The sequence below is a fragment of the Furipterus horrens genome, unplaced genomic scaffold (assembly GCF_987537825.1).
Source record: "Furipterus horrens unplaced genomic scaffold, mFurHor1.1.pri manual_scaffold_2, whole genome shotgun sequence".
Classification (NCBI taxonomy): Eukaryota; Metazoa; Chordata; class Mammalia; order Chiroptera; family Furipteridae; genus Furipterus; species Furipterus horrens.
In genome coordinates, this window is record NW_028327172.1 from 126,642,278 (window position 1) to 126,657,174 (window position 14,897).

The 14,897-nt window shown below is 37.0% G+C and overlaps 2 pseudogenes; one reads left to right on the forward strand and one right to left on the reverse strand.

Moving 5' to 3' along the window:
- The first annotated feature begins 5,564 nt into the window (after nucleotides 1–5,564).
- On the forward strand, nucleotides 5,565–7,611 carry LOC150019454 (cleavage and polyadenylation specificity factor subunit 3 pseudogene; annotated as a pseudogene).
- A 974-nt stretch (nucleotides 7,612–8,585) lies between these two features.
- The window catches only part of LOC150019455 (CTD small phosphatase-like protein pseudogene), an 82,146-nt pseudogene continuing 75,834 nt past the window's right edge, over nucleotides 8,586–14,897 (reverse strand).

Genomic DNA, 14,897 nt, shown 5'->3' on the forward strand with positions numbered 1-14,897 from the left:
TTTGTTTATTGTTATGTTTTAAGTTATGACAAATTTCAAATGTAGACAGAATAGTATAACAAATTGCCAGGTACCCATCACTGAACTCCAAAGGATTTTCAACTCATGACTAATCTTGTAACATTTATAACCCTCCTTTTTACCCACATATTACTTTGAAGCAAATATTAGACATCATTATATTTTATTTTAAAATGTTTTACAAATTATTCCTAAAAGATAAATATCTTTTAAAAATACAACCACAATATCATTATCATACCTAAACATTAGCAATAATTCTTTAATATGATTAAATACTTAAGCATTGTTTAAATTTCCAATTGTCTCATAAAAATCATAATATTTTAGTTTGTTTTTTTGAATTGGGATTACAAACTACCCATATATAAAAATTGGTTAATATTTCTTTTAAAACACTTAACCAGAACATTCTTTTTCATCTTGTTCTTTCTTTTTATTTGTTTAAGAAACTGTGTGTTCTTAGCCTTGCTGGTATAGCTCAATGAATTGAGTGCTGGCCTGTGAATCAAAAAGTTGCTGGTTCCATTCCCAGTCCAGGCACATGCTTGGGTTACGGGTGTTTGAGAGGCAACCAAGAAATGTTTCTCTTGCACATCGATGTTTCTCTCCCTCTCTGCCTCCCTCCCTCCCCTCCTCTCTAAAAATAAATAAATAAAATTAAAAAAGAAAAGAAACTATGTGTTCTTACTCTATTGATTACATCTCTGTAGTGTCTTTGAACATGTTCTTCTCTCTTATGAGTTTTGAGTCAGATTAAGGTTTTAACTTTAAACTACTTCACTTTTTGTATTATATTCTTATTTGCAAACATCGTTTACCAGTGTAGTTTTTAAGTGAGCCATTTAAGATACTTTAAAATCTTTAACCCTCTTATTATAATACCAGAGGTTCTTAAAGAGTGGTCTCTGGACCAGAATTAGCAGCATCCTCTGGGAATTTGTTAAATATGTAGATTCCTGCCTGGGGGCAGGATCTACCAGTTTCCATTTCACAAGCCATCCAGGTGATTCTGATGAAAGTTACAGAGCATTAGGGCTCATTTGTTGGCTGGTTGTATTTTTTAGAATTCAAAAAGTTTTGGCACTTACGAAGAAACAATTGTGTAAGTTATTACTTGAATAAATAGCCAAATAAGTTATTATTTGAATAATACCATTGTTTTGCTAAATAAAGTATGTCCCTTCTAATTCTTCCTTCTTTAACCCAATGTATGGCCCTAATTATTCAATTTCACCAGTGAAAAGAAGATAAGAAATCCAGTACATAGAGATGGACTACACAGTGTAATGCATACAGACAATAATATTGTACTCTAATTATGTAATGTGATAAGTATCATTATAATGACAATCATATTATAATATATAAATGTATCAAAGTAACACGCTCTACACCTTAAATTTACATAATGTTATATGTCAAATCTATTCAATTAAAGATAAAAAGAAATCCAGTAAAGAATTGGTATTATTAATTTTCCAGCATTCTGTTAAATTTGCCAGCACCCTATTTAAGATGACTGCTGCTTCTTTTCACTGTCATGACCTGACTTAACACATAACTTCACATTATTCCTGGAGCAAATCCAAGATTCTTACTCTGTACGTCAAAGACCTATACCCTTGTGCCTTAGTTCCATCCATGCTTGCATGCAATATTTTAACTGTTCTGTTCTACTTAATTTTTATTGGCTTTCCCTAAGAAAAACTTTCTTAAAAAGTTTCTGTTGCCTAAGTACCCAAGAATTTATATATTCCATTATATCCCATATCTGGAATATAAGAAATCTTTTAAGAAATCTTCGTAGATAAACCATATAATCTGAAAGTGGAATTCACTTTTGGCTAACACAGTATTTTCCAGAAGCTTCATAGTCTTAGATGTATACCAGTATCATCGTCATAGGCAAGAGGCAGTAGTGTAAAGATTAGAAGCATGGACCCATGCATTTGAATTTTCTCCTGGCTACTTACTACCCGTTAGCCTTAACTTCTTCATCTGAAAAACAGTGAAAATAATAGTACTGACCTCATTGGGTTGTTATAAAGGTTGAATAATTAACTATATGTAATATGCTTTGAAGAATGCCTAGAAAGTAGTTATTCTTCATTCTCTTATTATTTTATTTGATCACATAATTCCTAAGTAATTCTTGCAGATTTGATATTATGCCATTGAATATCTGTTGAAATATTTTGAACTCAGTGCCACCTACAACTAAGTGCTTCTTGAATTTAGTGATATTCAAAATGCAAATTCATGAAATACAATGACAGAAAAATATAACTCAGAGTAATGTGCAGGATATACATAAAAACTTTGTAGTCATGTATCAAAGGAAAGTAAAATCTTGTAGTTAGCATATATGATGTAATGTAATGTAATATAATACAGACTTTTACTAGCCTCTTCTATACTGTAAAAACGAGTAGTTTATAAAAATGTACCTTCATTCTCTATTTGGCTGCTTTGGGTACTCGAGGAAATCAGTGACCTATTCTATCATCACTTGCAAATCATAACAATTACTTGTGTTGAAAGGTTTCAAAGTCTAACCAGTAGTTAATAAAGAAAGCTTGAAGCTGAGACAAAGTGTTAATGGTCATGTGAAGGTAAATCTAAAGGCACACTGACAGTTACAATTACTTCAGGCAATATGGTTTTAGCAGGTTAAATATTGTAATTCCTTTTAGTACTTGGTGTTTGCTATACTATAGTAGTAATCAAACTAATTATGAAACGCATGTAACTTATAATATATATGACATTGTTTCCCATATGACTATCAGTCAATATTAAATCTCATTATCAAACATGCCAATAGACTAGTCCTAAAGTCATCACTTTTCTAATTTACAAAAAGTATTTAATTCCTTTATGGCTTTCAGATCAAATATTTTTAATAAAGGATTTTATTAATTCATATTTAAAATTCTTGCCAGTCTTGACTTCCTAAAATGCCACTATGTACATACAGGTGAATTATTTTCATGGCTTCTGTGGAGACCCCCTGATTCTCTCCTGACCCAGGGTTAGGAACTGTCTTCCCATTTGGGAAGTGAGATCAGCACTCAGGACCACAATCCACAGCCCATATGCAGCTTCTGTGACTTCAGTTGCCTTCTAAGACCGTTTAGATGAAAGGACTTAAAGGGGCACAGGTTAGTTTTCTTTTTAGTGACCCACAAAGATTTGGGGAGGAAAGGAGTATTTCTGAAATACTCGCTTTGGAAATAATTAAAAGAAAATGAGGCTTTAAAAAAAATTAGTTGAGAATCTTTCTCAGAAAGAGAGATTAAGGTAGATAAAATGGGGACATTATAATTGGTCATGAAGTTGTTAATGAGAATGGAATGTGTTAGTATATATAAAGGGTTCAGCATAGTGTGTGGCAGACAGTAAGTACAGTTGGTTATGAGGCTGCTTAGAAAAAGTATTTGAGGTCGAATGGGCTGGTGAATGCATTTCTTCTTCCCTTTTAGATGCTCATTTCTCTTTGTGCTTCTTTTTATTCTCCAACTGCTTTCAGAGTTGTGACTTGATGCCCATAGACCCTAGATAGTAGGGTCTGTGTGCATTTGACAACTATTATGCAGTAGTCCAATTATGTATTTTTCTAAGTTTCATGGACTCAGATGATAAGATTTTGTAAAAGTTTTATAATTTTTAATAGGTATATATTCAAGTTAGGAGTTGTAGATAGACTGAAAATGGAAATTGTCATGTTAACACATGTGCATGTACATACATGTATATGTATATACACACATACACACATGTATACAGTGTGTGGAAGAAATTTTGAGCTGAAAACAAACCATTGTCCAACAGGTGATCATGGGACAAATCATGAATTTATAAGATGGGAAAAAGGGAATGAGGATCTAATAATATGTTATTACTTTGTATTTAGTGTTAATTGTTACAGGAATAGAAGCCTTGTAGCATGGAGGGGAGAGTGGTGTACATTTTAAAATTTTATGCCAATAATAAAATAATTATATCTCATGCATTAAAATCTATAAAGTGTACTGTATTTACAGGAGCAGGTCACATTCTTAGGGGAAATTCTATTTCCTGCAGTTGTATTTTTATATCACCCCAAATACTTGTGAGAACCAATTACTGTCCACAACTTGCCATGTTAAGCGAACCTGGCACAGGAACATCCAGCTAATCCCTTGGCAGCCTCGTGTGAAGTACTTCGGAAGCCTGGTATATCCTTGCTCCAACCTTATGGCATTTGAGCCAACTCTGGCAACTGGCTATTGGCCCTTAATTGTGCACTGGTGAATTTCTGGCACAAATGAGTTGTGGGTATTAATGAGCAAGGGACACAAAGTGACTTTTTGAGCTCTCCTTTAATGCCTGATCTTTAGACCATCAGAAAAATTGTCCTCAACTTCATAAGCATATGGACAAGCACTTCCTTAAACATGAAATACTCAATTGTATCAAGTGCAAAAATGAGTCAATACTGTCATTAGAAATAAAATATTCTCAAACAAGAGTCCATTGATTAAGAGCAGAATGCTGAAAACAAACTGCTTGATTTGGAACCAAATTAGACATCCTTGGGTTCACTTCTCTCTGTGCCCACATATCCTGTCACCACCTTATGGGTGCTCAGGAATCCTGGGATGTCTTCTTAGGGCCTTTGGTAGTAGAGTTGTGGGGTAAGCAACTAGTACTACATGTGATCTTGCCACTCTTAGATATCACATCATTAAGGGAGAGGGAGTGGTGCAGGTGCAGAAGGGGTGCTCTTCAGAAGGACAGGAGCACAGGCAGCATAGCCTGTGGGTCTGACAGAGTCAGGCAGGTCTGAGTTCTGGTACAACTTTCTCACTGACTCCCTGCAACCTTAATCAATTTACTTGACCTTTACCTATCTCAGTTTCCTCACCTGTGAAATGGAGATAATAACAGCAGTCACCTCAGAGGGCCATTATGAGGATTATAGGAGATAATACATGTATAGCATTTAGCACACCACCTGGCTCATACATGATAAGCTCATACAAGTTAGCTAATAAATACTCCCTTGCTCTTTGCTGCTATTCTGGAAATATAGATGCTGCCAACTGGTTCTTTCTAAAAAGTTTGTCTCTAACTAAAGGTAAAAAACCACACTGAATAAATTTGGAAGAAGCAGTATTCCCTGAGACTAGCAGAAAGTCATAGCTCTTGAGTGTGTGAAATTTGACTTTGTTGCATAAAACCTTTTGACAAAGAACAGATGAAATTGAAATAAATGATACATTAATACTTATAAATTCACCTTTATTAGGCTTGCCAGGTAAAAATACAAGACACCAGTTAAATTTAAATTCTTGGTAAACAATGAATAATCTTTTAGCATAAGTATGTACCAAATACTACATGGAATGAACTGAGCTACAAATGATGAACTTTTATTTGTAATTCAAATTTGACTGGGTGGTTCCTTCTTTGGTTCCCCGTGGCTGTGCTTCCTGTTCAGAAATGCTCCTGTGACCTGTTCCTCACCCCTGCTTCACCTTCAAACTTCTGAGGTGTCCACAATTCCCACAGAGAGTGATCTGCTGCTGATCAGACCCCTTGGAGCTGGGTGAGAAGTAGAAAGATCATGTATTATTCTGGAGTTCAAAAGAAGAAGAAGAATGTTGGACTGTGGGATCCACTCTGGCCTAGAAGGAGTGGATGCTCTTCTTTTAGCAATTTAATTGACCCAGCTGAGATATATCTCCTACTAATTAGTCACTTCTATTTGCATCTCTGTGGAGCTTTACCCAGGTTCCTACAGAAGACAAGTTTCAAAGGAAGAACATTTATGACTCATTCTACAAAAAGTATTGGAATGGATTCTTTCAGTTTATGTCAAAACGAGCAATATATCAGCAGATGACATGTTGTATATAGAGGCATATTTGGAAGAGAGCAAGGACAAAATTGAAACTGTAAATTTTCATTAAGTTAAGGAAGTTGCAGGAATCAAGTTTTGGTGTTACCACTTGGGCCATGTTCTGGGAGCTGCTATGTTCACAACTGAGATCACAGAAGTGAAGCTTTTGTATACGGGTGATTTCTCAAGACAAAAAGATAACACTTAATGGAAGCTGAAATTCCTAAAGTTAAACTGGTATTCTTATCATTGAATCTATTTATGGGACCCATACCCCTGAGAAGCATGAAGAGGGAGAAGCAAGATTTTGTAACATGATTCATGATATTATTGTAAACAGAGAGGGCAGAGGTCTCATTCTTGTCTTTGCTCTTGGAAGGGCTCAGGAGCTGCTCTTGATTTTTGATGAGGACTGACAGAATCACCCAGAACTCCATGATATTTCAATGTACTACGCATTATTTTTGGCCAACTAGTATATGGCTGTGTACCAGACATACATAAATGCTGTGAATGACAAAATCCACAAACAGATCAACATCAGACACGTTAGTAACCTTAAGAACATGGATCATTTTGATGACATTGGTCCCAGCATTGTAGTGGTCTCTCCAGGCATGCAATGTGGCTTATCCAGACAGCTCTTTGAAAGCTGGTTCACTGATAACAGGAATAGCGTCATTATAGCAGGGTACTGTGTAGAAGGGACACTTGCCAAGCATATAACATCTGAACCTGAAGAGAGCACTACCATGCCTGGACTGAAGCTGCTGTTGAAAATGTCTGTTGATTACATTTTTTCTTCACTCACACAGATTAGCAGAAAACCAGCGAATTTATTCATGCTTTGAAACCATGTGCTTTTAGTCCATGGAGAACAGAATGAAATGGCCAGATTGAAAGCAGCCCTGAATAGAGAATATGAAGATAATGATGAACTTCACAGAGAGGTTCATAAGCCTCAGAATACAGAAGCAGTGACCTTGGACTTCAGAGGAGAAAATTATCAAAGGTCATGGTCTTTTTAGCAGACAAAAAACCAGAACAAGGCCCATGGGTCTCAGGAATACTTGTTAAAAGAAACTTTCATTACCACATACTTTCTCCTTGTGATCTCTCTAATTATACTGACTTGGCTGTGAGCGCTGTGAAACAGACCCAACCCATTCTGTATACTGGTCCTTTTAATTTGCTGTACTAGCTACAGAAATCAACAGATGATGTAGAAGAATTATAAGTTCAAGAAAACCCTGCTTTGAAAGTATTCAAAAAATTATTACTGTAAAACAGGAACCAGAGATGGTGGTATTAGAATGGTTAGCAAAACCTTCCAAAGATATGTATGCAGGTACAGTAACAACCGTGATATCAGAAGTTTAGTGAAATCTCAAAATAAGAAAAGTCTCTAAAAAATTAGAAATGCTTGTTAACAGTAAGAGTTTGGTGATCATGCCCCAGGACATATTTGGAGAAGACTGTGTAAGTGTAATTAATATATGGTTCCCAGTGGCAGAGTGAATGAAAAAACTATTAATATAAACTTGGAGACACAAACTGTAGAGTGTGAGAAAAGAAGTGAAGATGACAAATCTCTCCAAGAAAGGATGGAACTGGCCACACAGAGACTGTCTGAGGAGGCCCTTATGCAGCTCACCGAGGACCTTATGTCGCTGGATATGCTGAAACTTTTTTGTAATGCTTGAATTTACTTCTGTTAGTTAAAATGAAACACATTAGTTCCTCTGTGGTAGCCTATTTATTTTCGACATCAAATGGCTTTTATTCCAACAGCTTGAATACCATTAAATTGCTAATTTGTCCATTATTTCAGAACTGCTGAATAAACTATTATTTTAGAATTTATTGTTTCCACTTCTAGAAAAAGCTCCCAATATGACCTTAAAAATCTGCTCATAGCAAATGAAAAAATGTTTAACTGAGTGTCCTGCATTTTAATTCTCTAAATCTGGAAATTCTAACCTTAATATTCACGCTTTTCTGATATGGTGTTTAGGTTTAGTCTTTTTCTTACATAAATTTTTTCTCATAAATGGTAATTTATCGTATTTTTCTGCTTCAATAATGTTAAATTGTGTATAAAATATTAACATGATTTAGAATTTCATGAGATGAGAACAATTTATGGGATCCAAATTAAAAGAAAGACTAAATCCAAGTTTCAATTATATAATACTTTTCATGTTTCAGATAAACTTGGTACTGATCTGATTATTATAGTATAGCAGTCAGTAATGAACATAACAAGGGATAAATAATCGCCCAGGGAAAATATGAATTCTTGCCAAAAATGATGGTTTTTATGTGTTAAGGGCACAAACCCAAGAAAATATAAATTTTCTAAGTTTCATATTTGTATTATTTGCTCTGCTAGTGTTATTCATATATTTATCTTTGGTGCATATTTACAATATGATTATTAACATTTCCATATTTAAGAATCTTTTAATATTTTTACTATTCAAATGGTACCAATAATTTATCCTGAACACAAGTCTCAAGGCAAAAATTGGTATTAGTTAAGCAGTTTTAGGGTTATTGTGAAACCAATATGTTATGAACTAATGTTTTCAAGTAGACGAAATGTAGCTTTTTACTTCCTGGTGATGCTTATCTGCTGTTGTGAGACAGCGATAGATAGATACCCATTTGAGTTCATTTTAAAATAGTTGTTTCTGTTCTTAAAAAATAAAACAGGTAGGTATGGCCACAATCACACTGTGGCCTGCAGCACGGAGTATCCTCAGGTTCAGCTCCCGGGAAGCTGAGGCCAGGCAGGTCCCCAGGGCCGGGGGCTCCGGAGCGCAGGCAGGAGGCGGGCGGAGGCCGGGGCTACCTATTACAGAGCCTGTGCAGCATGCTGTACACGCTGTCCTCCTGGCTCAGGCCCTCAAAGAAGGGGATGAGATCCAGCAGCTCCGTGTCCATCATGTCGTCGAACCAGGACTGTACAGGCACTGCATTCTCAGGGTGGAAGATGTACGAGGCGGGAGAATTGTCCACGATGATCACTTTGCTCAGCTCCCGTCCAAGGCGACTCAGGTTTTTCACGTAGTTCCCACGATGGAAAACACAGGATTCTCTGAAGAGCCGGGCCCGGAACACACCCCAGCGGTCCAGCAGGTCAGCCACAGGGTCTGCATACTTGGCCAAGCTGGCAGTAAAGACCACGCACTCGAAGAGCTGCCCCATCCTCTGCAGGAACTCGTCCACGTGTGGCCGCTTCAGCACATACACCTGATGTATCGTTCCATCAATTTCAACCGGAACAATAAATTCAGCATTACTAATAGGCTTAAATGAGCTGTGCACCAATGTTTCATCTAAATCAATGACCACACATTTCTTTCCATAGTCAAGCACCGTCACCTCTGGAAGGAGGTATTTAGCTGGTGGACTTGGTATGGGAATGACCTGCCTCTGGTCACCCTTCTGCAGCCCGCCATTCTCCTCCACCAGTGGCGGAAGCGCACTGGGGCTGCTGGCTGGCGGGGCCTCCACATTATAGTCACAGAAGCAGCAGAAGAAGGAGCTGAGGATGCTGCGGCTTCTCTGCTTCTTTAAGCTGACGTTACACTGGGCTGCTTTCTCGCCGGCGCCCCGCGCCCGGCCCTCGTCCTCCTTGGGGTTGGTCACAAACTTGATTTATTCCAGAATCCAATTCTTGAAATTGCGACATGTGTTTTCTTTTGCCTGCTTTAGTTTGCAAATTGTCACGATTGCGATTCCTTAAAATTAGAGAAAATATCTAGAATTCCTGACAGGAAAATTAAATTATATTCTTTGAGCCTATAAATAGTTCAAACAAGACAACTTCATAGTCTTAAAAGTAGCTGTGGTTGTAAGGCTTGTTTAGCAATTTAAAATAAGATGATATCAAAGATAGCTACATAAACACCTAAGCACTTATTTTAGAAAATATATATTCAACACCAATGCTAAGTCTTCTATAGTCTAGAATTTTACAGTCTAGAGGGGGTGATGGACAGAGACAGAAAAGTTGAAAGCATTGATAAGTAGGTGCTAGATTTAAAAAATGTTAATGGGGGAGTAGTTAACTATGCTTAGAAATGGCAATGAGGGATACACAGAGTGTGTGGTGGATGAACAACCCACGGACTGACAGGAAAGTAGAAATTTGCCAAACTGAACTGCAGGGTTTTGGGGGACTAGAGGAAAAACAATTCTTATAGGCAGGTGTAAGAGCACATGCCAAAACATAGAAGCTCAAAATTATAGAGTTCATCTGGGAAATTGTAAATTAGCTGATGTATAGATAGCACAAAAGAGAGTACTAGGCAAAAAAATTGAAAAGACCTTTTTATGTCATGCAAAGTAGGAAGTGATAGGCAAGGAACCTTGATAAATTTTGAGCAGGAATGTAAAACAATATTTGCAATTTAGACTGAAACTGGCAGGTTTGTCAAAACAGTAAGGGAGTGGGAGATACCTAGTGCAAAACTTGGAGGTTTTATTTTATATTTTAATTAATCCAATAAATCCTGGCTAAATTGGCAGTAATAAAAAATAATGTTCATAGAAATAAAAATACAATTCAGTTTCTTAAGATGTGGCTCTTTATGATCACATTGTGCAAGATAGTGCTTTAACTTTGTTTTTTTAAAAAACAGATATAATCGATATACAACATTGTATAAATTTAAGCTTTAGCTTTTTAATATATATAATTTCACTAATGCCTTCATCAACCCTGTGACTCACAATTATTATTATCAACATTTACAGGTAAGAAAACTTAGGTTTGGAATAGTTAATAAACTAGCCCTAGGTCACACAGCTACGAAAGGCAGGAGCCCAAGCAATATGATTCCAGAGCCTGAGCTCCTGACTAATGTACTGTATAGCCAGTTCCTCCTGACCATTGTCTCTCAAGATGCCACATGCCAATCTTCCTGTGGGTACACATGGGCTCCTTAAAACCAATATCCCAAAACGTGTTGTTCTTGTCTCTGCCTACTGCACAAGACTTTTAGATTGCACAAGACCCTTATATTGCATTTGGCCGTTTATGGTCATCACCAGAGACTGTCTTACATGAAACCCGGAACTACCTCCTCATGTTATCTCTGGAAATCCATCCATAGGTCACAGAGCTTTAAACTTGTGTGTATCACAGTTTTAGCTCTTGCTGGTATCACCACCTCATTATTACATACCAACTCCCAGGGGAAACTTGCCTGCCTTTGAATGAATATTCTGGCCTGCTGGCTAAAATTATTGTGTTTTATATGTTTAGCTATATTAAGATGTATTTTTGCCCTGGCTGGTTTGGCTCGGTGGATTGAGCATCGGCCTGCGAGCTAAGTGTCGCTGGTTCGATCTTCCAGTCAGGGTACATCAGAGAAGGAAAACTCTGATTCCAAAAAACCTCCGCTGCCTTGCGGCATACCTCTTCAGGGGAAAGGCTAAGGGAGTAAACCCCGACAGAAAATCCGGAGCCGGAGTCCCTAAGGCGGTTTGACGTTGTAGTCAACACCGGCAACTCCTGCGGCGCACCTGAACCCAAGCTGTATCGACTCCGTCTTTCCCTTGGACCCTTCAGCTGCGAAGAGAGGGGGGGTCTGCTGCATGGGCAACAGCAGACTCTCCATATTACCCTGCCCAGGCTCTGTAGCTTCAGCGTCATCACAAGATGTCGATTCAACACGGGAGGAAACAGATACCGTGTCACTCCCGAGTCGGACTGCACAGCCATTCTCCGCGGTGCAGATAGACTCTTAAGAAGCTACACCATCGTCTCTTGAGACGGACGGCTGCCGACGACGACGACGATTAAGATGTATTTATGTGTTTATAGATTTTAAAAATAGAATAAAAATAATTTTCCCTCCATGTTCCTTCTGTTGTTTTCTTATCTTACTACCACCTTGAAAGAAGAAAAAGTCCCAGTTAAATCACAGAAGAGGTATTAGGAAGAATTATAGGACATTTTCCACTAACTTAGAAATTTAAATCTTAAAAATCTTAAATTTTATCTTGGAAATTTTAGATCTTAAAAAATAATGAATTACCATTTTAAAAATCTCAGACATAAGAGCAGGAGTAAATTTCGAATTACTGTCACATTGCGGATTTCAGTCAAAACATCATTTCATCAAAAAAAGCCTTTACATTTGTCAGTACTTTGGATTTTAATTCCCATTTTTCCTTTATAGAGCCTATCTGCTTAAAATTATATAACTAATTGCCTAGTATATGGTTCAATACTTATTTTTTTCCAAATGGTAGCTTTTTAAGGGCAAGAACATTTTTTGTTTCAGACACAATTGTCACATCAGCCCTGAATACAGTGCCTTACTCTGGCAGACTCTCAATAAATATTCATTGCACACAGGGAAGAATGAGTGAGCAAACAGACTGGCAAGGGTGGTTTCTGGCCCTCATACATTGTAGGTGCTTGATGAGTAGGAGAGATGATGACCTCTGGGATACCATTTCAGAAGATGGGTGTTACACTCTGAAAGGTATGGGCTGCATCATGTGTGATTATGGATCAGAACAGAATGTCCCTTGATAACTAACCTGAAATGAGGCTTAAATCAATGTTTCAGTATTTTCTAAGTTCCTTGGATCAATAGCAGCATCAGAGAAGGGGATTTCTTTCAGTTGGAAGGAAGCCTTTATTAATGTGCTTTTTTGCCTAATTGTTCCTATCAGACAATTTCAACAAGTTCTGTACCAATTGTTTGTTTGTGAGTGATTTGTAGAAAGAAGGCTTGCGCTTTATCCTTAGTGATAACTCCAAATAGCTTAATAATACCCAGACTCTCACAGTTCCTAAAGAACACAGTCCAGACTTTATAGATCCACCATTTGAAAATTCTTTAAATAACTGCATATTATTTAAATATTATTTCTGGCATATTTCATGACTTCTATCTATGCTCTGAATCACCAATAGCCTTATTTGACATAACTGTAGATTTGAAAAGCAGACCCCGTAAGAATCCTGGGAACTATAAGTTCTATCAAAAGGAATTTGAAATTCTCTCTTTTTTTTCTTTTTCTTTTTTTTTTTTGTGGTGGAAATCAAACCTTTTTGAACTGAATTCTAGAAAGCAGTATTGAAGACCTACTCTATATCTAGGCTCTGGACTACCTAAAAATGAGTTGAATGGTTTCTAACTTCAATGTTGTTATAATCTGTACATTTCAGGTTGAAATATACCTTCTGCTTTATTTACTCTTATGTTCCTTGGTAGCTCTGTGTTGTCTTGGTACAACATCTGATGTTTAAGAAGCCATGAAACACTTAGCATACTTGGCAGGAGACCTAAAATAATATCATGGGCACTTATACAAGATCCTCAAGAATGAATTTGTCTAAGATTTACTAAAAGGTCCAGTGGAAAACTAGGAGGAGAACAAATGACATCTTTACTAGCATGTCATTATTACAATTCACAGTGCACGAAAATTGTTTCTTTCAACTTATCATGCTTCAGTCACACACACACAAGTGCACACACACAGACACACACACACACACACACCTTTATTCTGGACATTTACAAGAACAATGCAGTGTCTTTTCATTTCATGGAGTATTGTCTTTGTAGAGGGGGTGGGTAGAGTCACTGCAAGGAAGTGAAACCCAAATCAATATGCTTGCTTGCTCACTTCCCTTTTGTCCAATGAATGCTCTCCATCTTACCCTAATTTCATCCCACATATTTTCTCTGTGAGCAAGGAGCAATGAAGATTATTGTTTAACTTCGATTCTACCTTGTCAAGGCTGTATTTTCTTTCATGCCTCCCATCTCCTCTGAAAGACACAGCAGAAGTGAAGGATTGTTATTCAAAGAACATAATCATTGGCTTACTCAGGTTATGGTACAAGCAAGGTTTTTCAGAGTCCGTAAGAAGGAAATGTTGCTCACAGCACACTAATATTGGAAACAGTAGTTCCAGAGTTATAGCTACCTCCTGTTTTGTTATGTTAAATCAAGAGGAAACATGATGTTGATTTTGTTGGTAAGAGAAGGCGCCTTTGCCTCTGCTGGGATCACTCCAAGAGCCAAGATAGAATGAAAGCACTAAAGGAAGTGACAGTGATGAGTACAGCCTCAGCTGGCACAACTTCAAAACATTTCAGAGGATAGTGTTCCAAAGAGATATTGCAGTGTACCTCCAGTGAGTGCTATACAAATAGATTTAGTGCTGCTCTACAGGAGGTGAAATAAATTACAGGAATAGAAAGTGAACAAAAACAACAATACCAACAGCAAAACCCTCTGGTAAATAAGTTATTGCATGACACAGCTAAAGTACAGAATTGTAAGGCAGCAAAATCTTCCCAAAATGAAAAGTCATTTCTGGAAGGGATCATAGAGGCCGACATGTGCCTAGTGGCTTCCCCGGACACATTTCTGATGAGTGAGGATTCCCTTCATTGTGAGGCAGCCAGTCTGATTCCTGAATTATTTTTAATTGGTAAATAATTTTTATTTTCATTGAAGAAAACTTGCTTTTCCATATCTTCTTAATGGGCCCCAATTCTGTTCTTTGGAGCAGCAGGTACCACAGCCTTTATACACTAGGCCTTGATATTTCAATACTGTCAGTATGTCTCTCCTTAGTCTTCTCTTTGCCAAGATAAATATTGTCTGCTTCATCTTTTCTTATATTACATTGTTCTGATATCTTTCTAAAAAGGTGGCTTTCAGAAAGTGAACAGATTTAATTTTATAGTATATGATAAACATTCCTGAAGAGAGGTACTATACTTTTATTATGTGAGCCTAAGTTTTCACTATTTAAAAAAATTATTGACAGAATTTTAGACAAAGTTAAGCTTAAAGTCCAATTTTCAGTCTTTGTTAACATAAACTATATTCAAAATAGAATAGAAGAAGCATAGCAGAAAATGATTACAAGTTGATGGTTTCAAACGTAAAGTTCTTACACTTATTTCTGTTAAATTTCATTTTTCTCATTTCTGTAGGGGAGA